General features: G+C 41.7%; 2 long non-coding RNA genes across 4 annotated transcripts in view; one reads left to right on the forward strand and one right to left on the reverse strand.

Annotated features, from left to right (window-relative positions):
- The window catches only part of LOC120546243, a 125,091-nt gene that overhangs the window by 10,723 nt on the left and 96,166 nt on the right, over positions 1-18,202 (reverse strand). The gene's annotated exons all lie outside the window — the stretch shown is intronic.
- Positions 2,403-18,202, forward strand: part of LOC120546242 — a 97,825-nt gene continuing 82,025 nt past the window's right edge. For all 3 annotated transcript variants that reach the window (XR_005636841.1, XR_005636840.1, XR_005636839.1), the window contains exons 1-2: positions 2,403-2,564; positions 7,347-7,456. This is a non-coding gene — a long non-coding RNA (uncharacterized LOC120546242). The remainder of the gene's footprint in view (positions 2,565-7,346; positions 7,457-18,202) is intronic.

Below are 18,202 nucleotides of genomic sequence, written 5' to 3' on the forward strand. Positions count from 1 at the left end.
TCGAAATTAATGAAGAAGATAATTTGCTACAATGGAAGAAAAAACACACGCAATCGCACAAGCACGTATACTTGCATGACACACACACACAACTGTATCCTCTAAATGAACCCCAAAAGGGGCCAGAAAGTGAAGAGAACTCACTGCAGTTGAAACTGAAACTAGGTTAGCACTTCAGCAGTGAAACATGTGGGATTTGACACTCTTATGCAAAAGGTCTCAGAATTTAGAATGCAGGAAGATAAACAGTTCATGAGAATTTCAGCAAAATAAAGTTTAGCATTTCATTTTAAACAAACATTTTTAGTCTCCAATCACAAACTGAGATACCCGAGTGATGTCACTTGAGTCATGTTCTCAGACTTGACAAAGGTCCTCCAGAGCCACAAAAGAAATGATGCATCAGGTTTCACAGGCTGTGTAGTACTCCACATTAATAGAAAATTAATTTTGACATGTGAAATTGGCGAATGTAAATACTTAGTAAAATATTTACGATTATAATGGCTGCTGATTAACTGATTTAAGAGGATGTAAAAGATGTGACAAAGGGTTATTCATTCTTAAACAATTACTGAATTACCTTTAAAGCAAGCTCTGTTGCATTTGTATTCGATTTAAAAGGATAACTGTATTACATTTGACCAGGTTATTACATTATACAGCATTAATACATTATCTGTCCCAATACAACTTTTAAGAGCAGTATTCTCTATAAGCCAAAACAATTGATTACATTCCGTTCCCTTCACATCCACTATCTAATCAAAACAAACCAGGCAGGCACAACATCTCTTACCAGCTAACTTCAATCTATTATCCATCAGAAGCCTTAGGGAGGTAAACAAAATAATTGAAAACCTCTCTTACCAGTAGACAGGGCTTAGACTGATCTAATTCAAACTGTTCATTACAGGAGCTTCCAGTTTAGACAGCAAAAATAGTGACTGGCTAAGTCATAGTGGACTATAGAGAATGTATCCTGCAACATGGACAAACATATAGATAGTGTAGATATTTCAGAAATTACAGCATGTGGGGAGGCACTTTAAATGTTTTTATGGTGGTATAAAACAAGTGTAAATAAGTATCCCCCATGTTAAAGTCTTTTCTCAGCAGGAAATTAAAGCTAAGTGACACCGATGTACTTTATGCTTTATTCAGCAGATAGAGACAAGTATAGGAAAGACCAAGGGAGTTGTCAGACCATCTCTCCCCCCTCTGTGAATCTGCATCTGTTGCAGACTGAGAGACAGCTGTTCCTATGGGGAGAGGCAGCAGGCAGATAGAGCCCCTCTGCTCTCCCCCCACGCCTCTCTATACACTTTCTTCATCTATCCATCAACCATCATACTCACTGGTATGGTATCCTTCCTCCAGCTCCATCCTGTTCCCTGGTACCCATACCCGCCCCTCTTGACACCCAGTTCAACCATCCACAGCCTTTACTTTCCCACCTCATTACTTCCCATTTACAATGTGAATGTATTCCAACAAGAACGACGTTTCTTTTATTAGACTCCAGAAAGGTTGGTAATGTCTAGTAGCACTAGATGTGCTTTAGCCTTCTGTCGATAAGACACATGGAAACTATGGAAGTAAGGTTTTGTCAACCTGCAGCATAATTGTAGTAGGATTTTTTTTAAGAAACCTTTGAAGAAATGGAATAATAATAAAGCATCAGAATTCCCCAACCGAAAAGGGGAAGGTGTAGATGGAGAGGGGAATTTACAGGCTAAACAGAGATTACTGAAGCCTTAGGACAATTGAATAACATTTTAAGAAGAAATGCAACTCAGTATAATATCTGAGTTGGAAGAACGTTTAAATTCTAATGTGCACGATCAGCACCCATTTATTGGTGGCCAATTGTGCATCAATGCAGCTGTTTTTTGTGCAATAACAGAGACTTTACCTCAAGAACAGCATATTGAATATTAAAAAATGGAAATAAAAGGTGACAAAGCATAGACTGCTGTTTGGAAAAAGCCTTGATATGGGCAATGACACAGGCAGGGCAGTGGGACGCAAGGTCAGATGATCTGACTGGTGGAGGATGTGGCTTTCATGCATCATTGAGCAAAGCCAAGTCAAACTGTGTTTCGGCATTGAGCCATCTTGAGATGAACACTTATACGCTCTGCTATATAATGTGAAGTTTCTTATCCTACAGAACTGCTGCTACGCATCACATTGAATGCAATTTCTATCGAGATTATTTCTGTCAGGTTAAAGGCTGCGTACAACCTGTTAATGCTGACAATTCATTGACGGCCACCAGCAATTGCACTCTCGCCCCCACCTCTCCCTTTCCTTATCTCAGGCTCCCGCATGGCACAGAAGATAGTGACATGAGGAGGAGTCCTCAGCTGATTACGATGTTAAACTGGTCAGGGTGATATTCAGCCTCTTCCTGTCTGCACAAGGAAATCCTGTTCATAAGTCTGTCTTTGTGAACAGCCCAGGTCTGCCTCCAGACTCACACTCATCCCAGGCAGAGATGTCACTCCACAATGAACTCTTGAATGCTTGAAGGAAGTGAGGAGCAAGATTAACTACACTGGGTATGTGATGCATACCTCCATACTAACATTTTTACTAGTCTCTTTGGGACAGCCCTGAAGAGTCCAGAAAGAGAGAGGTGTAGACAGCCTGATAAACTACAGGACGGACACGTCAGAATCCGAGAGAGAGAGAGAGAGACACACAGAGAGAGACACAGCGAGAGAGATGCTGTACAAACACTATATTATGAATAGAATAGCCACTGTGGAACACAGGAAAGAGAGAAAAAGAACAGCAGCAACAACAGAGGAGATTCAGAGAATACCAGCTGTGAATGGAGCACAGTGCTCATGTTTGTTTTAGCGGCGGCTGTGAAAGAGGCAGCGTTGAAAGCAGCACTCACATACCGTCTGCTCTTAAAGACAAACAGACAAGCAAGGATGACATCCAGCACAGCTGAAACGAAGATGTGATTTGCATACATTGGATGTGGTGTTAACATGAATGCCAGTGAGGCCTTATATGTGTCCTGCGGAAGAGGCAAGTAATAAGCCGTGTATTTATGAGGTGCAGTGGCGTCAATGACATCTGCATAACCTATTTATGAGAGCCATGATGGAATCGCAGTTATCCTCCATTTCAATATTAAAGGGGACAAAAGAGGAACGCTGAGGTGAGGGTAGGGAGAATGATAATGAATTTGAAAATGGAGAAGAGGAAGCAGCCGAGGAAGGTAAAGGGAGACAGAGTGGATAAAGAAAGATGGGGAAATAGGAGTAGTGGAGGGAATAACAAGGTATGTACTAAATGGTTGGAGACAGACCTGGAAAAGAACAAAGAAAAAGTAAAAAAAACAAAAACGAGGGCAATTGAGAGACGTACTGTCAGGAGACGGAGAGAAAGAAGGAAGCAGAAGAGCGGTGGCAAGAGGGAGAGCAATTACCGGGAGAATGAGGAGAGTATTTCAATAAACCTGTACATGTCGATTCAACCCACCACATTGGCTACCTGTGCCCTGCACTCTGCATACCAATGATTCAGACGCGCCATAACTGGAATTCACAATCTATACAGACAGCAAGGGCAACAGCATTAGATATTCGGAGAACGGAGGAAGGAGGGGAAACAGAGACCAGCTACACGTGGCCATGCGTAGAAATGAGGGACAGGAGAGAAACAGTGTCTCATGCCTAACAAGTTGTTTCTCTATTGTTTCCTTTTTTATTCACTGACAGAGGAGGACATGCAGTATGGCTCAAGGGGAAAAAAGAGAAAATGTAAACTTATAAGAGACTTTATACACCATTCCCTATATTTGTGCTTAAATCTTTTTATCCTTTTAGTTTGAAATTCATACATTCCCTATCTACGACTACCTTAAGTGGTTAAATTTCATTTATCATCATTTGTTGTTTTTAGCATAATTTTTTTCAGCCAGTTTACACTGTTTATGAAGACCTGTTGATACCTGACTTGTTCACTGTTGCTTTACCTGTGCTGCCTCAAAGTGGATGCAAGGGACATGTTCTGGACCCCAGGGTATTTTTTCCTGTCTCCACGACAACAACAGATGGTATTCTACTCTGCCTGGGCATGACGTCAGGAAGACACGAGGAGGGCCACAGAAATGCCAAGAACACAGGGATGTCCTAGTTGAGGTTTACCACAGGGTATGGCCAAAGGCAGTGCACATCCTGAGCTTTATGCCCCTACTGGGATTCTCAAGAGCACAGAACGCCAGTCCAGTAGCTCATCAAACAATAATGACCGTCCTTGGTTTTGGGGACACGGTTTGGCAGACACCCAAACGCCAAAAACTATAATCCTCTGTGGTACTATTAGCATCCCAGAGAAAACTGAACTTCTCAAACTGCTTGCAAGCCTACTGGTGGTTAGCACTTGATATTAAAAAAGATAGATTTTCAGTGGCATATTTCTTTAATGTTAAGGGGACTTTCAGGTGCACTGTGATCAGTATATCTCACTTGGGGACACATTACAGTATTATATCTTGCACAACTCAGCAACAATTGCCCTCCATGCTTTCTTGCTCAATTGTGCAGTCCTGCTCTTCTGTTACATGGCCTAACCCTGAGGCCTATAATAAGTACATTAACGCTCATAATGGATTATTGATCATAATGAATCTACTACTTTTACGCTAACGCCAGCATCTGTCCTGCTGAGCAAGAAGGTTGTCTGGAAAAAGTCCCCATAATTCCTCAGGGCAGGAAGGACCCAGAGCATTAGTTTGTGTCTGAATGATGAATGGCTGGGAAAGCGAAAGGTTGTGGTTGGGTTATAAACAGTTACTATGAGCAAAGGCCACCATGCTACTATGGGCTGTGATTAAAGTGAGCCATGTAAGGTTAAGCAGATAGGCTTGTCCCGGTGACGAAGCCCCGCTTTTGAATTAGCCAGGTGGAGGGGATTACCAGGTAAGACATATTTTCTGTCTGTTGACCCTCTAAGAAAAGTTCAGAGGTTAATGCTAGAAAGAGACATGGTCGGACTAAACATCACATGTCCAAGTGCTGCCAAGTAGCACTGACAGACTTAATGCGCATGGGAGCCCAACGGATAAACATTGCTTTCTTGTTTCTATGTTTCAGATAAGATTGGATATATTGTAAAAACATACATAGTGTATGCAGGAACAATATGGCAAACCCACCATTATCAATTTCCCAAACTTGCACACTATAAATGTTGGCGTTTGGTTGTGATATAGACCACTGGTTCCCAACTACGGGGTGAGGAAGGGGTTGCAAAATGAAATGGCTGGCAAGATAATCGGGTGATGAAAGAAGAAAAACTACATTTTGCTACACATAAAACATTTATTTTTCTGAATTTAATATTTGCCTTCTCAGGGTAAATATATCATTTTATCTCTTCAGGCCACTACAAATAATTCAAAGGAAATAGTCTGAAAAGGAAAAATCACTCTCTGTACTGCTCACAAATCATAGATATATAATGAAGAATCGCTAGCGGACACTGTTTTGAGATTTAAAAGGTCACAAGTGTGCTATTGCATGGCAGCAATGCAACACACATGAATTTATGGATTCATGCCACATTGTGAAACTTTCCAAGGTTGAGAGGTCTCAATTCTCAAGACCATTTAAAAAGAACCTGGGTGGTGAGAGTGGAGAGGTAATGGTCTTTCCTCACTCAACAACTATCATCAAGGTACACTTACAATGCCCTTCTATGCTCAATCCAAACCGCTTTTTCACAGGGCAGCTCAAGGTGTCAATGTGTGCAGCAGAGCGCAGCTCAAAGAATGGATGTGTGCTTAAAAAGAAAACTTAAAAAAAACACCATCCAAGCTGCCTGTGGTCTGATGAGGAATAGGCCATGGGAATTAAACTGACCTGTCCCATTTTCACCCCAGTTCAAAAACACAATGATTGGACAGGAAACTGACAAAGTAATAGCATATTTTGGGCAGCATGCTCTGTCCTTATGCATTACACTACTCTCAATGCAAACACATTGATTTGCACTGACAAGAATGAATTTAGCTCGACCAAGCTGGAAATTGAAAGGCCGGAAAGAAGCATGAAATGTTTTCATCTGGGAGTGTAACACAACTGCAACACAAGTATTTCCCTTTTCTTTCAGACAGGAAAGGAAAACCATGGTACGGTTAGGTGAATTATACACAAACCTGAATTCGATAACACACATGCATTTCCATGTGTGCATCATGGAAAGGTGTGGCAGGGTTAACAAGTGTGTAGTGACTATGGGGACGGGTGAACAGATGGCCTCGGAACAATGTCCTGTCAGGAACACGCCCTAAACACAGATTCAGAGTTAATTTGGGGTTCTATAAATATTCCCTTACTAAAGTCCCACTCTAGATATTTTTAAAGTATGTAAAAATACTCTGTTAGGATTAATATTTAGTTTATCATGGTTTACCCAAATAAAAAGTAAAAAAAAAAGAAAGAAAAATAGGGACTCGAAGCACATCTACCTTTTGAGAAATTCTGGATCTAGCCTTAAGCAGCTACCTAATCATTTACCTCAGGTTGACCAGTAAAAGAGCAGTGTGCATCAAGATGGCTAGAAACATCGATAAGATTCAGCCATTACCTGCATGTTTCAGCCTCATAAGGGGTTTAGACAGGAGGTGGCGGGACAGACAGGCGGCCCGCTTGCAGAGCTCCACGAGCTCAGGGTCCGCAGCTATAGTTTGAGTGTCCTGTCTGAACCCGGCGTCAGTAAGACCCAGACTCGGAGCACTAAAATCAGCGACTAGTAGATCTATCAGAGTGGTAAGCGTAGTTAGCATCTTTTATTGTTTATGTTGTTTGTAAGCTTGTTAGCTTCTAACTGGCAGTGGCTGACATCTACAATGACAGTGTGTTTTCGCCCTCTGTACTGGCAGTCCACTCTGCGCTGGAGGTTTCAGGTTTCTTTGCTGTCTTTTGCGTGTTAGACAGCGAGTGGTTTATGCAATAGTGACATACTAAATCAAGCTTGCCCGGGATACAATTACATCTTAAATTTCAGAGAAGTGCACAGACATCTCCACCTTCAGGAGAGGAATGTAAAAACACCTCTCTAGTGACAAACTTTGCTGTGGCTATACAAGTCCGTATAGTCATGGACAGACATTTGAGGGGACATAAACATAAAAACACATTTATGAGTGGAGGGGGACTTGTAAATGTAATTGCCACAGCACAATATCATGCAGACTAGTATTTAAGATATGTGCTGATATTGCAGCTACATGGAGATGATCGGAGTATTTTTTGCCTGCTGTTTTCTGCTGCTATTAGGAAACAAGGACTCATTTTGTACTGTGGTTTGGTCATTGACAGAATCCTGGCTGCGGCTGAGCTGAATCCTCGCACCATGTCTGCTTTAGTCAGCACTGCCTCCAGTGCATGTCTCCCAGTCACGCACCAACAACCCCTGACTGAAACGACTGGTAAGTAAATAGGCGCAGCTCTCTGTCTTGTCTCCCTCACTGCTAAACATGGAAATACACAAATCACTGATTGCACAAGAGGGAGAAAATAGTAGTAGGGCAAATTAAAAGACTCGGCAGTCACTTTCTGCCAAACTGGCGGTAGAATGTTTTTGCTTGCCTGGACACATTCCTCAGGCATCCCACTCTATTATTATTAGAAGCGTGTGTGTATGTGGGAGTGTGCGAGGGCCCGTGTGTGTGTGTGTGTGTGTGTGTGTGTGTGTGTGTGTGTGTGTGTGTGTGTGTGTGTGTGTGTGTGTGTGTGTGTGTGGTGTACAAAGCATGCCCAGTATGTTGAGGAACAGTGTCTCTTCGCCATGATAACCAACTGTACTTAAGTTGTGTCCTTCAGTTGTCATGCTTGACTTGGCATATTAGAGAATACATAATTTGACATGTGGTGATGATTTCGAGAGAACCAGTAATTCCACAAAATTGTAAAATGATTAGAAGTTGGCTGTCCAAACTCTTGCCTTGAGAACAGTTTTCCAGAGCACCAAAGATGAATTGCTACAAGTAGAAAACCTCTCAGATGATGGACATAAATTATTGAAGGTTACTTGCATGGTTTCACAGCCATCCGTGCTGATAATACATAAATAGTATTAATAAAAAATAAAAAATAAAAAGAGTTGGGGAATCAAAGGGAACCAATCTTAAATGATAGATTAAATAATTTATCAAACCAGACTAAATTACTATTGAATCTAAGTAGAACAAAATCTGTTTAGTCAATTTTTGATTTATAATTCAGCTTCTCATTGGTTTTATTTAATTCTAGCGGTTCTGATATTATTAATGTTATTAGAAACGACTAATTGAAATACTATATCCAGTAAACAAACTTTATAAAAAAAAATTCTAAATTAAAAAAGGAACAGAGAAATAAGTTTATACGCTTTCTTGCTAGAGGTTAGATGTTTATGCTTATATCTTAACATGAAGCTACAGCAGGAGACGGTTAGCTTAGCTTAGCATGGAGACTGGGAGCAGGGGGAGCTAGCTTGGCTTTGTCCAAAAGATAAATAATAGGTAATCTACCTACAAGCACCACTGAAATATGAAGTTTAAAAGCACGACAATTAAAAAAAAAAAAAGGTTCCCTGGAACAGCAGCAATAACAACTTCTATCTTTTTCAAGAAAGACTAAGACGAGAGCATGTGCTCCGCCGAGGCAGGAACCATGTTTACCACATTAAACAGTAGGCTTGTTCAAGATGAACTGCGCCTCGCCGGTAAAGTGGACGAGAGCAGGCGGCAGCAGCCGGGGGCGGTGACAAAAATCCACGGTCAAGTCGGACAGTTTCCAGACGATTCCAGCAGCCTTCATGCTGAACAGGAAGTCACAAAAACACTGTGGTCCGATTCCAATTTAATAAAATGTTATCAGACCCATATATCCGCTTGTACACTGTCGCAAGTTATTTGTTTCAATTATGACAGAGTAGCTCTCAAAATGCTCTACATGCGATCTGTTGCTGATTTTAATAAATAACTCTGTAGATGATCTGTAATCTGAACGGATTTAGTCTCTCTGACTTCTAAACAAAACTATCAGCCACACAACATATGTTCTGTACAGAATAAGCCTTTATATCAGACAAATAGCAGTTAAAATCCCTCCAATTCAAAATCAATAAAAAAAAAAAAAAGTTTATATAAAACGTCAGTCAATTCTGAACCAATCAGCTGTTAGATCAGCTGAGAGGCTGGCGTTTCCCAGCATGCTCTGGGTCCACCTGGGTCTTGCAGTTGGTGAAAAGCAACTGCGCTGCCTGCGTCTCAGAACTGCGGCCGCCTTGATCTCATGAGATTATCGTTGCCCACGTGTGCATGACGTCAGAGCAAGTCGGGATCAAGTTGGACACAAATCTAACCGGCATGCATTGGGCCGCGATCGCTGGTGAACGATTCTGCGCAGACCTGGCTCATCTCGAACGAGCCTCATGTCTACGCAGAATAGGCTACAGTCAGACATCTATTTCACCCCCCTGGAATCTGCATTCCTCTAAGACCAGCTAATATTGACTGGCTCCAGGTATTTGAATCTATTCTAATAGATGCAGTGTGGCCTTGGATTCAAATTAAGCACATTATTCAGTAGAGAAAATTAGAAAGTGAGAATGCGTGTCCAAGTCGTGAGCACACAGGCCGACAAACACACACACACAAAAAACACCTCCCACCTCCTTCACTGCATCCCCAGCAGAGACGGAGACCACACAGCTCGATGTGCCATCACTCCTCTGCCTCCACTGTGGATTCACCACTCGGAGACAAATGGTCTTCTGGCACTGTAGCACTTTAATGAGCCTAGGGGGTCTGCAGGAAGCATGTTTATCAGCACAGTTTTATTTCAATTCACAGCCGACTCCCAATGTACACACAAGCACACACAAAGAGACAGAGGGGCATAGAAAAACACTTTGACTTGCCAGTGGTATATTCAATTATGAGGCAGGGCAAACTGCACCGTTATTAAGCACTGTGCCCCAAAAGGAACACAGGGAGCTAAAAGCATCACAGTTTTGGTAAGTGAAGTTAAGCTAAATGGGGTTGCGGCGTGTGCAGAAATGTCCAACAACTAAGATTATGATGTTTATGAAAAGGGCAAGGACTCAATGGCTACAACTGCATGCATTGCTTGTGAGGGGAGGGAGGGAGGGAGGGGGAGAGAAAGAGAAAGAGAGAGAGAGAGAGAGCGAGAGAGAGAGAACAAAGAATGGATAATTATTTCCTGATCAATATTGTAATGGAGGAAGCTCCGGAAAGCCAAATCCAAGCTTGTTGGATTTAAGAGGAATCCCTGAGGAATTCCAAACCTCTAGTAGAGCTTCTTTTATCCATTCCCACACATTTCACATATATGTGGTAGTCTACAGTATCTACAATGCTAAGGTCTTCCCCATTCTTCTTAATTTGTCAGGTTAGTACAGCAGGCTTGATTTCGAATTGCCATTTCATTTCACTTTATTATTCACTGACTATATACATTTGCAGATTAAAGAGTTATTTATGTAAATTGACTTGCAAAAATGACCATTACAATGTCCCATGGTGCTTGAATTGTGACTAACAGTCCTAAAACCCCAAAATATTGAATTTACAATTACATAAAGCAGAGAGAAGCTAAATCTTCACATTTAAGAATTGCATGAACCAGCAAATAAATCCCATAATGATTACTAAATTATCAGAATTGTCGCCATTTGGCTGATCAATTAATTGTATAATTGTGTCAGCATTTACAACAAGATAATGTTTTTAGATCCAGCACAATGATATCCTTCATGCGTGTGTGTGTGTGAGGCTGTGTCTACACTGCCCGATGCCTTGGTTAAAGGTTCTGTACAGAGTTGACAGATGAGGCCACAGCTGCCCATTAAGGAGCCACTTACTGTTACTCCCCCTCTGACTAATCCATCCCATCAGCCATCATATCTACATTTAGGCCAGTGGCTGACATCCAATGTGCATGAAAACACACACATACGCACACAGCCATGCCACGCAACTCCGATGAATCAATTAGTCCTTGACCACTCATTTATCCCCCACTTATTCAGCCATCTATCCCTGCCTTGTAGTATAAGCACATCTGTAATTCCTGGAATGTGTGTGTATGACCTCAGTCTGGGGCAGAGCCATTTCATTAGCTGGATCAATTAGCCTTAACATTTGTTCCAGTTTGCCACCGGGGGGAAATACCTGACACAAATGGAGAGAAAAGAGGACTCTCGGCAGCTGAAATCTCCCCAATCCGAGTTGACAGCTCCTACCTGAACATATGGCATCTTGTTCTCTGTGAGCATAATGCTGTTAGTTTAAACTGAATGACTGGCAGACTGTGCATGGTAATACAATGAGATTACATATGAAGTAATTAAGATCCCAGAGACACTGGTTCATCTTCATTCAGATTACCTGTCTTATGTGATTTTTCACAGTGGGTGGTTTGGCTCAAAGATGGCACTGCTTCACCTCTATTATCTAATCAAGCTAATCAATTCAGCATCAGGGATCTCTGTGTATCTTTGTGTAAACACATTTTGACTTTATCCATTTCAGTTCTAATGTAACTGTCAATGCCATACAATATCAAAGGCCAAATAACAGTTTCCGTTGAGGTGTTACTCTTATCTGGGGCTGGGACGATTCGTCGACGTAATAGATTACGTAAATGCGTCGACACAAATAATTTGCGTCGACCCGTCACATGTAGAGATCTAAAAATAACTGGCTGCCTGCCTCCAGCAACAGCGCAAGTATGGATTCCTCGCAAGTTCAACAACACGTTGAGAAAAAGGCTCACACACGGTCTTCTAAAGTGTGGGAGTATTTTACTCTTAATGCCAACAACAACGTGGTAGTCTGTAGACTTTGTAAAATGCATCCCTGAGTCAGGATAACAGCAGCAAAACACCCTAAATTCTGCTCACCTTATTGTGCCTTTCTCTCCCAAGTAGAGTGTAGATTCTCTGCCCGAGCCCAAAATTGACCCACAGGCCGGGTCGGGCCCATATGTCCCACCACTATCCTCGGGCCGGGTTGGGCCGGGTTGGGCCGGGCCAGGCCCTTCATCAAGTATTTGTGTTTTTTTAATCATTACTTTATTAGCTTAATTGGGTAGGGAGAAAGCTATGCCTCTCCAGATTCTCCCGTAGCTCTGGGTATATTGTCCTGCACTGACCTGAGTGTGAGGTAAACCGTGCTAAAATCGTGTCTCCCTCATCTGTAGCACTGTCTTCGATAATTGCGCAACCAGGCCAGATTGTTTTAGATATCTCACGAGTCCTTTATAACGCCCCACGTATTAAAAAATTGTCGGGTTTAAATCAGGCTCATAATTACAGTTAATGTGTTGGGCCGGGACGGACTCTGACACAACGTGCACTGTAGACGTGTGTGATTATCAACATAGTGACAAGGAATGTGTTCCCAGTAGTAGCCCAACGGTACGTTAGTTCGTTGATTCGTTTTAATGCCCCACTATGACTTAACATTAAGCATCATCAAACACTGTCAGTCTGCAGTGTTATTTTCCCAAATCCATTACAGACTGTTATATTAGACACTCTGCAACTTGCCTTATGTTGGATTTATTTGATACATCTGATTTCATATGTTGCTAAAATGGCACTTCTTTTTACTGTAATATTAAAAGGGACAAGAGCTTATTCATTATTTTACCTACTACTGTTAAAAAAGCAAATACAGGCTACTCTTTTTTCACTTGCTCTGTTTACTTTAAGTTTTTAGGGGTCCAAGCCCGAGGCTGGAAGAATCGGCGGTAGCGAAGCTACGCCGTTCGCACAGCAGGGCTGTGGAACCCTATTGCTTTCCTAAGGTTTCTTATTATTCTTCCGCCGATAAAACACATTCTACAGCCTAAACCGTACATGGTGGGGGGGTGCTGTTTTCAGGACTGGTCCAGATCACTGCAAGGATCTCGGACAAAAACATTCAGCCACTAGGTGGTGCTATAGCAGAAAAAAACGCGTTTGGCCTTATAACTCCCACACCGTACACACAACATTCAAAAGCCATACATCTACGCGTTCACTGGATCCAGCTGAATCACGTGGTATAGGCCACGCCCATTTCCGCCTAGACTTTTCTGCGTGAAAAATCACGATTTATCGTAAACCTGCTTTTTTGTACTCCTCCTAGACCGTGTGACCGATCTGCATAAAAGAATTTTTGTCGGATGAAAATTTCGTGAATTACACACAACCAAATTTGTGTAGCTAGCTACGAAGACACAAACATTGCCATATCTCGGCCAAAATAAATGGTATCATCGCGAATCTTTAGAATCTTGTTTGGCATGAGCCTCTTATGCTCCCCAACCAGTTACACAAAAATTGGCCACTAGGGGGCGCTACAAGTACAATAAGTTTAAATCTCATGAACGGCTCATCCGATTTTTACGAAATTTTGAGTGTACCATCTCGGCCCACTCCTGAGGCCACGCCTACAGTGGGGTACTGATTCGTCAAAGTGGGCGTGGCCTATAGGACCCAGCTTTGGATTCACCACTTACACTAATGTGAGCAACTTAAAATTTACAGCGTAGATGGACAATGGGTCATGGACCTTACCTACCAAACATTACACACATGCACCACTAGGTGGCGCTATAATGACGTAAAACGTGTTTTTGCCTATAACTCCCACAGTCTACATCGCAGATTAGAAACCCTTATATCCACGTGTTCCTTGAATCCATCCGAGTCTGATGACATAGGCCTCGCCCATCTGTGCTAAGAAGTTTTTCGCAATATCATGCAATGCGCAAAACCAACGTTTCGAACTCGTCCTAGGCCGTGTGAGATATTGGTACGAAACTTGGCAGGTAGCATCTCCATATGGACCTGACCTAAAGTTATCAAAAGAATTTTGCTACGTTACACCATTCGCAATTTACAAGCAAACAAATTTTCGTAGCTAGCCACAAAACACGAACGTTAACATATCTCGGCCAAATTAATAGGTATCTGAGCAAAACTCGGTGTTGTTGTTCGACATCCCACTCCAAGCCTCCCTACCAAATTTGGTTAAAATCGGCCGTTAGGGGGCGCTATAATGAACGTAGAGGCCTTTTGGCAAATAAGTCAATGCATTTAAATGGGAATAATTTGCAATGAAATATCTCTGCTGCAGTAAATGCTATCATCACAAAATTTGAGATTATTGTTGGACCAGATTTTAGGGGGCGCTGTAATTGAGGTAGAAGTGTTTTGGCCTTTTATGCGATGAAGAGGAAATTTGCAATTGCAATTCACTACAGACTTTGGACCTCGCACTTGGTCAAATTTCCTGATTTTTGCCTCGCCCCCATCGTGCTTTGGGTTCTCCTTTCGCGGGCTCCGCTTCCGTGGGCTCTTAGCGTCGTCAGGGGAGACTGCCGCCAGGGGAGACTGGCGCTGGGGAGGCTTTTTTTTGGATATACAAATTTTATAAAAAAAAAAAAAAAAACTAATCGAAAAAATTATCGCTAGATTAATCGTTAAAAAAAAGAATTGTGGGTTTCCGGTTATGGCACCTGAGGAGTAGACGTGTGCGCGGCTCGCTCCCAAAACTGTTCAGTGTTTTTTCATTTAAACCTCAGCATTTTTGTTGGCATCTGACAGCATTTGTTTATTAACGGTTTCGTGATGTCCAAAGGAAAGGGCAAACAGGCTGATAAAGACCGAGAAGGCGCATCTACACCGGGTGATAGCATTACGCTAGCCGAGATCAGTGCTTTACATGACGATCTCAGAGCCTCGATCGCCGCATCTTTCGAAAGCATCTTTCGAAAGCTTGTCAACCAATCTAGGTAACATTCAGTCTACTTTGGCAGATCATGATCTCCGCATCGGTAATCTCGAGTCTGGAACTACGGAAATTAGTCAACAGCTTGAGTAAGTCGAAGCTATGTGTTCGAGGCTCCAGAAGGATAATGAGTGACTCAAGGCTAAAGTCTCAGACCTCGAGAGCCGCAGCCGGCGTCAAAATATTCGAATTCTGGGCTGACCAGAGTCAATCGAGGGGCCGCGTCCGACTACATTCTTTTCCCAGCTCCTGGTGGATGTCCTTGGATCTCCGGTGTTAACCTCGCCACCTGAGCTGGACAGAGCTCATCGTAGCCTCGCACCCAAACCAGCGCCAGGGCAGAGACCGCGACCTGTCATTCTGCGATTTCATCCCTTTCAAGTGAAAGACCTGGTCATCCGTGAATCTCGCAAAAAGGGTGAGCTGCTGTATGAAGGACATAAGATCCTTATCTTTGAGGATTACTGCCCTGAGGTCTTGAAACTTCGCGCCGAATAAAAAGATGTGATGTCGTCACTGTACAAACGCGGTCTCAAACCTGCGCTTCTCTACCCTGCTAGACTGCGAATCACACTTCCAAACAGTGAGAAGAAATGGCTGGCTTCTGTTTTGGAAGCCAACAACTTCATCCAGAGCTTGGACTCACAGTAGGTTCGATGGTCTGCATTCTACTATCAACAATCAACAGTCTTGAATTATTATTATTATTTTTTTTTTTTCTCTTGTAATATCGGGGACAACCGAGGCTTTTGAGACAGTGTGGACTTGTATCTTGCCTGTTTGCCACATTTTTTTTTCCTCTATTCCCCAAACTTACTAAAATTGAAGATTCGTCTGTTCTATTTACAGTATTATCTTGGGAATCTAGTTTCATGATGTGTTTTTTAATGGTTCGACCTGAGATAAGCAGACTATTATACTCTGAGCTTTTTTATTTTTTATTTTTTTTGCTCTCCAGTCTATTATTTTAGGTACAACTTGTGCTGTTGCCTAGTGAATTTAATATTGGACTGTTTGTTAAAATTTGATAATGGTGAGTGTTTGGTATTACTTTGTTAACATGTTCTCCCAACGACCCTTCCGTTTGATCTTTAAATCAATACATAGCGTTCTAAATTGAGACACCTGATTTTACTGCTCTTTTGCCCGTTTTTTATATTTTATTTATTTATTTATTTATTTATTTATTATTATTATTACTACTTGGATTTTATTCATTAGATTTGTTTAGGAGTCTAAGTCTGTCAGTAAGCTTTGGACAAATATTATTGAGGTTACGTATCATGTATGGGAGGACTAGGAGTTAGGAAACTTACCTGTCATGGTAAAGTGGTTCCAGTTGCTGGTTTTGTTGGCAGTTAGTGTAAGGCTGGGTGGGTGGTTCTATTGTTTTTTATTTTATTTATTTATTTCTTATTATTATTTAATTTTAATTTTTTTACCTTTGTCGATTCGTGTGCAATCAATATTACCCTACTTTGTATCCTCATATGCTACAGGCAAGACGTGTTGGTGGCTGGGTGGCTTATGGGTGGGGGCTCAGAAATCTGGTCATGTTCATAGTATTAACTACCCATGTCTGTGATGAGTAACAAGGCAGCACCTCGTGGTGCACTGAAATTCGCCAGTTGGAACGTTAAGGGCCTGAATTCTCCGGTGAAGCGAAATAAAGTTCTTAATTATTTGAAACATTTGAATACTAGCATAGACTTTATTCAAGAAACGCACCTCAGGCCGGCAGATCATCTAAGAATTAGAAAGGGATGGGTGGGCCAGCTCTACCATTCCGGTTTTCAGAGTAAGTCTCGAGGGGTTGCTATTCTTATTCATAAATCAGTTCCCTTCTCTGTCTCTGAGGTCATCTCAGACCCCAATGGGCAATTGGGCATTTTATTATTATTAGAGGACAGATCAATGGAGTTTGCTTGATTTTGGCCAATGTATATGGTCCTAATTGGGATGATGAGGCTTTTTTCAAAAAAGTCCTGTTTTCCCTCCCTGATTTGCATTCCAACCAACTGATTCTTGGTGGGGATCTTAACTGCTGTTTAGACCCTTTTCTAGATCGCTCTTCTTCTAGGCCCTGTGCGCAGTCTAAATCCAGCAAGATTATTCAGTTATTTATGGAGCAATATGGGGTTTCTGATTTGTGGCGCTTTTTTAATTCCAACACAAAACAGTTTTCTTTTTTTTCACCAGTTCATCGTTCTTTCTCCCGCATCGATTATTTTCTGGTTGATAACAAATTGCTTCCACTGGCTAGCTCATGTATATACAATACTATTGTTATTTACTTTACCAGGCCTTTCAATGTTGCGGTCTCCTTGGCGTTTTAACTCCTTATTGCTCAAAGATTCAGATTTTATAGCGGTTATTAACGATCGGATCGACCTTTTTATTTCCACAAATACTACTCCGGACATTTCAGCTAAGACCATTTGGGAGGCGTGTAAGGCTTACTTAAGGGGAGAAATTATTTCTTATTCAGTTTACAAAAGAAAGGTGATGAATGAAAGGAGAGCTAATATTTTTAATACTTTGACAGTCCTGCAGTCAAACTATGCTAATTCCCCAAGGCCTGATCTCTTTGTTAAGCTTCTTACGGCAAAGACAGATTTTGATCTACTTGCTACAAATGAGGCAACTGATTTTTTCAGTTCCCTAAATATGCCTTGCATTGATCCTGATATTTCCTCAAATTTAGCAGCCCCTCTTACTTTAGATGAAGTTAAGGCTTCTCTTAGTCTAATGCAGAGTGGTAAATGCCCGGGGTCTGATGGCTTTCCTGCAGAATTTTTAAAGACGTTCTCTGACAAATGATCACCTCTTTTGCTTAATATGTTTAATGAGTCTTACAGCTCAGGTATCCTACCTCACTCTTTACGGCAGGCTATTATTTCTCTTATTCTCAAGAAAGATAAAGATCCTTCTCAGTGTAGTAATTATCGTCCCATCTCCTTACTTTGTTCAGATGTGAAATTATTAGCTAAAGTCCTAGCGAGGCGTCTGGAGACAGTACTTCCGACCATTTCCCCAGACCAAACAGGATTTATCAAAAACAGGCACTCTTTTCATAATATTAGACGCCTTTTGAACATTCTTTACTCCTCTTCTTTGAATGAATCTCCAGAGTTAGTTATTTCCATGGATGCTGAGAAGGCGTTTGATGGAGTCGAGTGGCACTATTTGTTTTACACACTGAGGAAATTTGGTTTTCCTGACCAATTTATAGCTTGGATCAGGCTCTTATACATGTCTCCCTTGGCCTGTGTACGAACAAACAATAACTACTCTGAGTATTTCTCCCTTGGTCGTGGGACTAGACAAGGATGCCCACTTTCCCCCCTGCTGTTTGCTATAGCTATTGAGCCTTTGCCAATTGCTCTA

Source organism: Perca fluviatilis, chromosome 18, assembly GCF_010015445.1.
Source record: "Perca fluviatilis chromosome 18, GENO_Pfluv_1.0, whole genome shotgun sequence".
Classification (NCBI taxonomy): domain Eukaryota; kingdom Metazoa; phylum Chordata; class Actinopteri; order Perciformes; family Percidae; genus Perca; species Perca fluviatilis.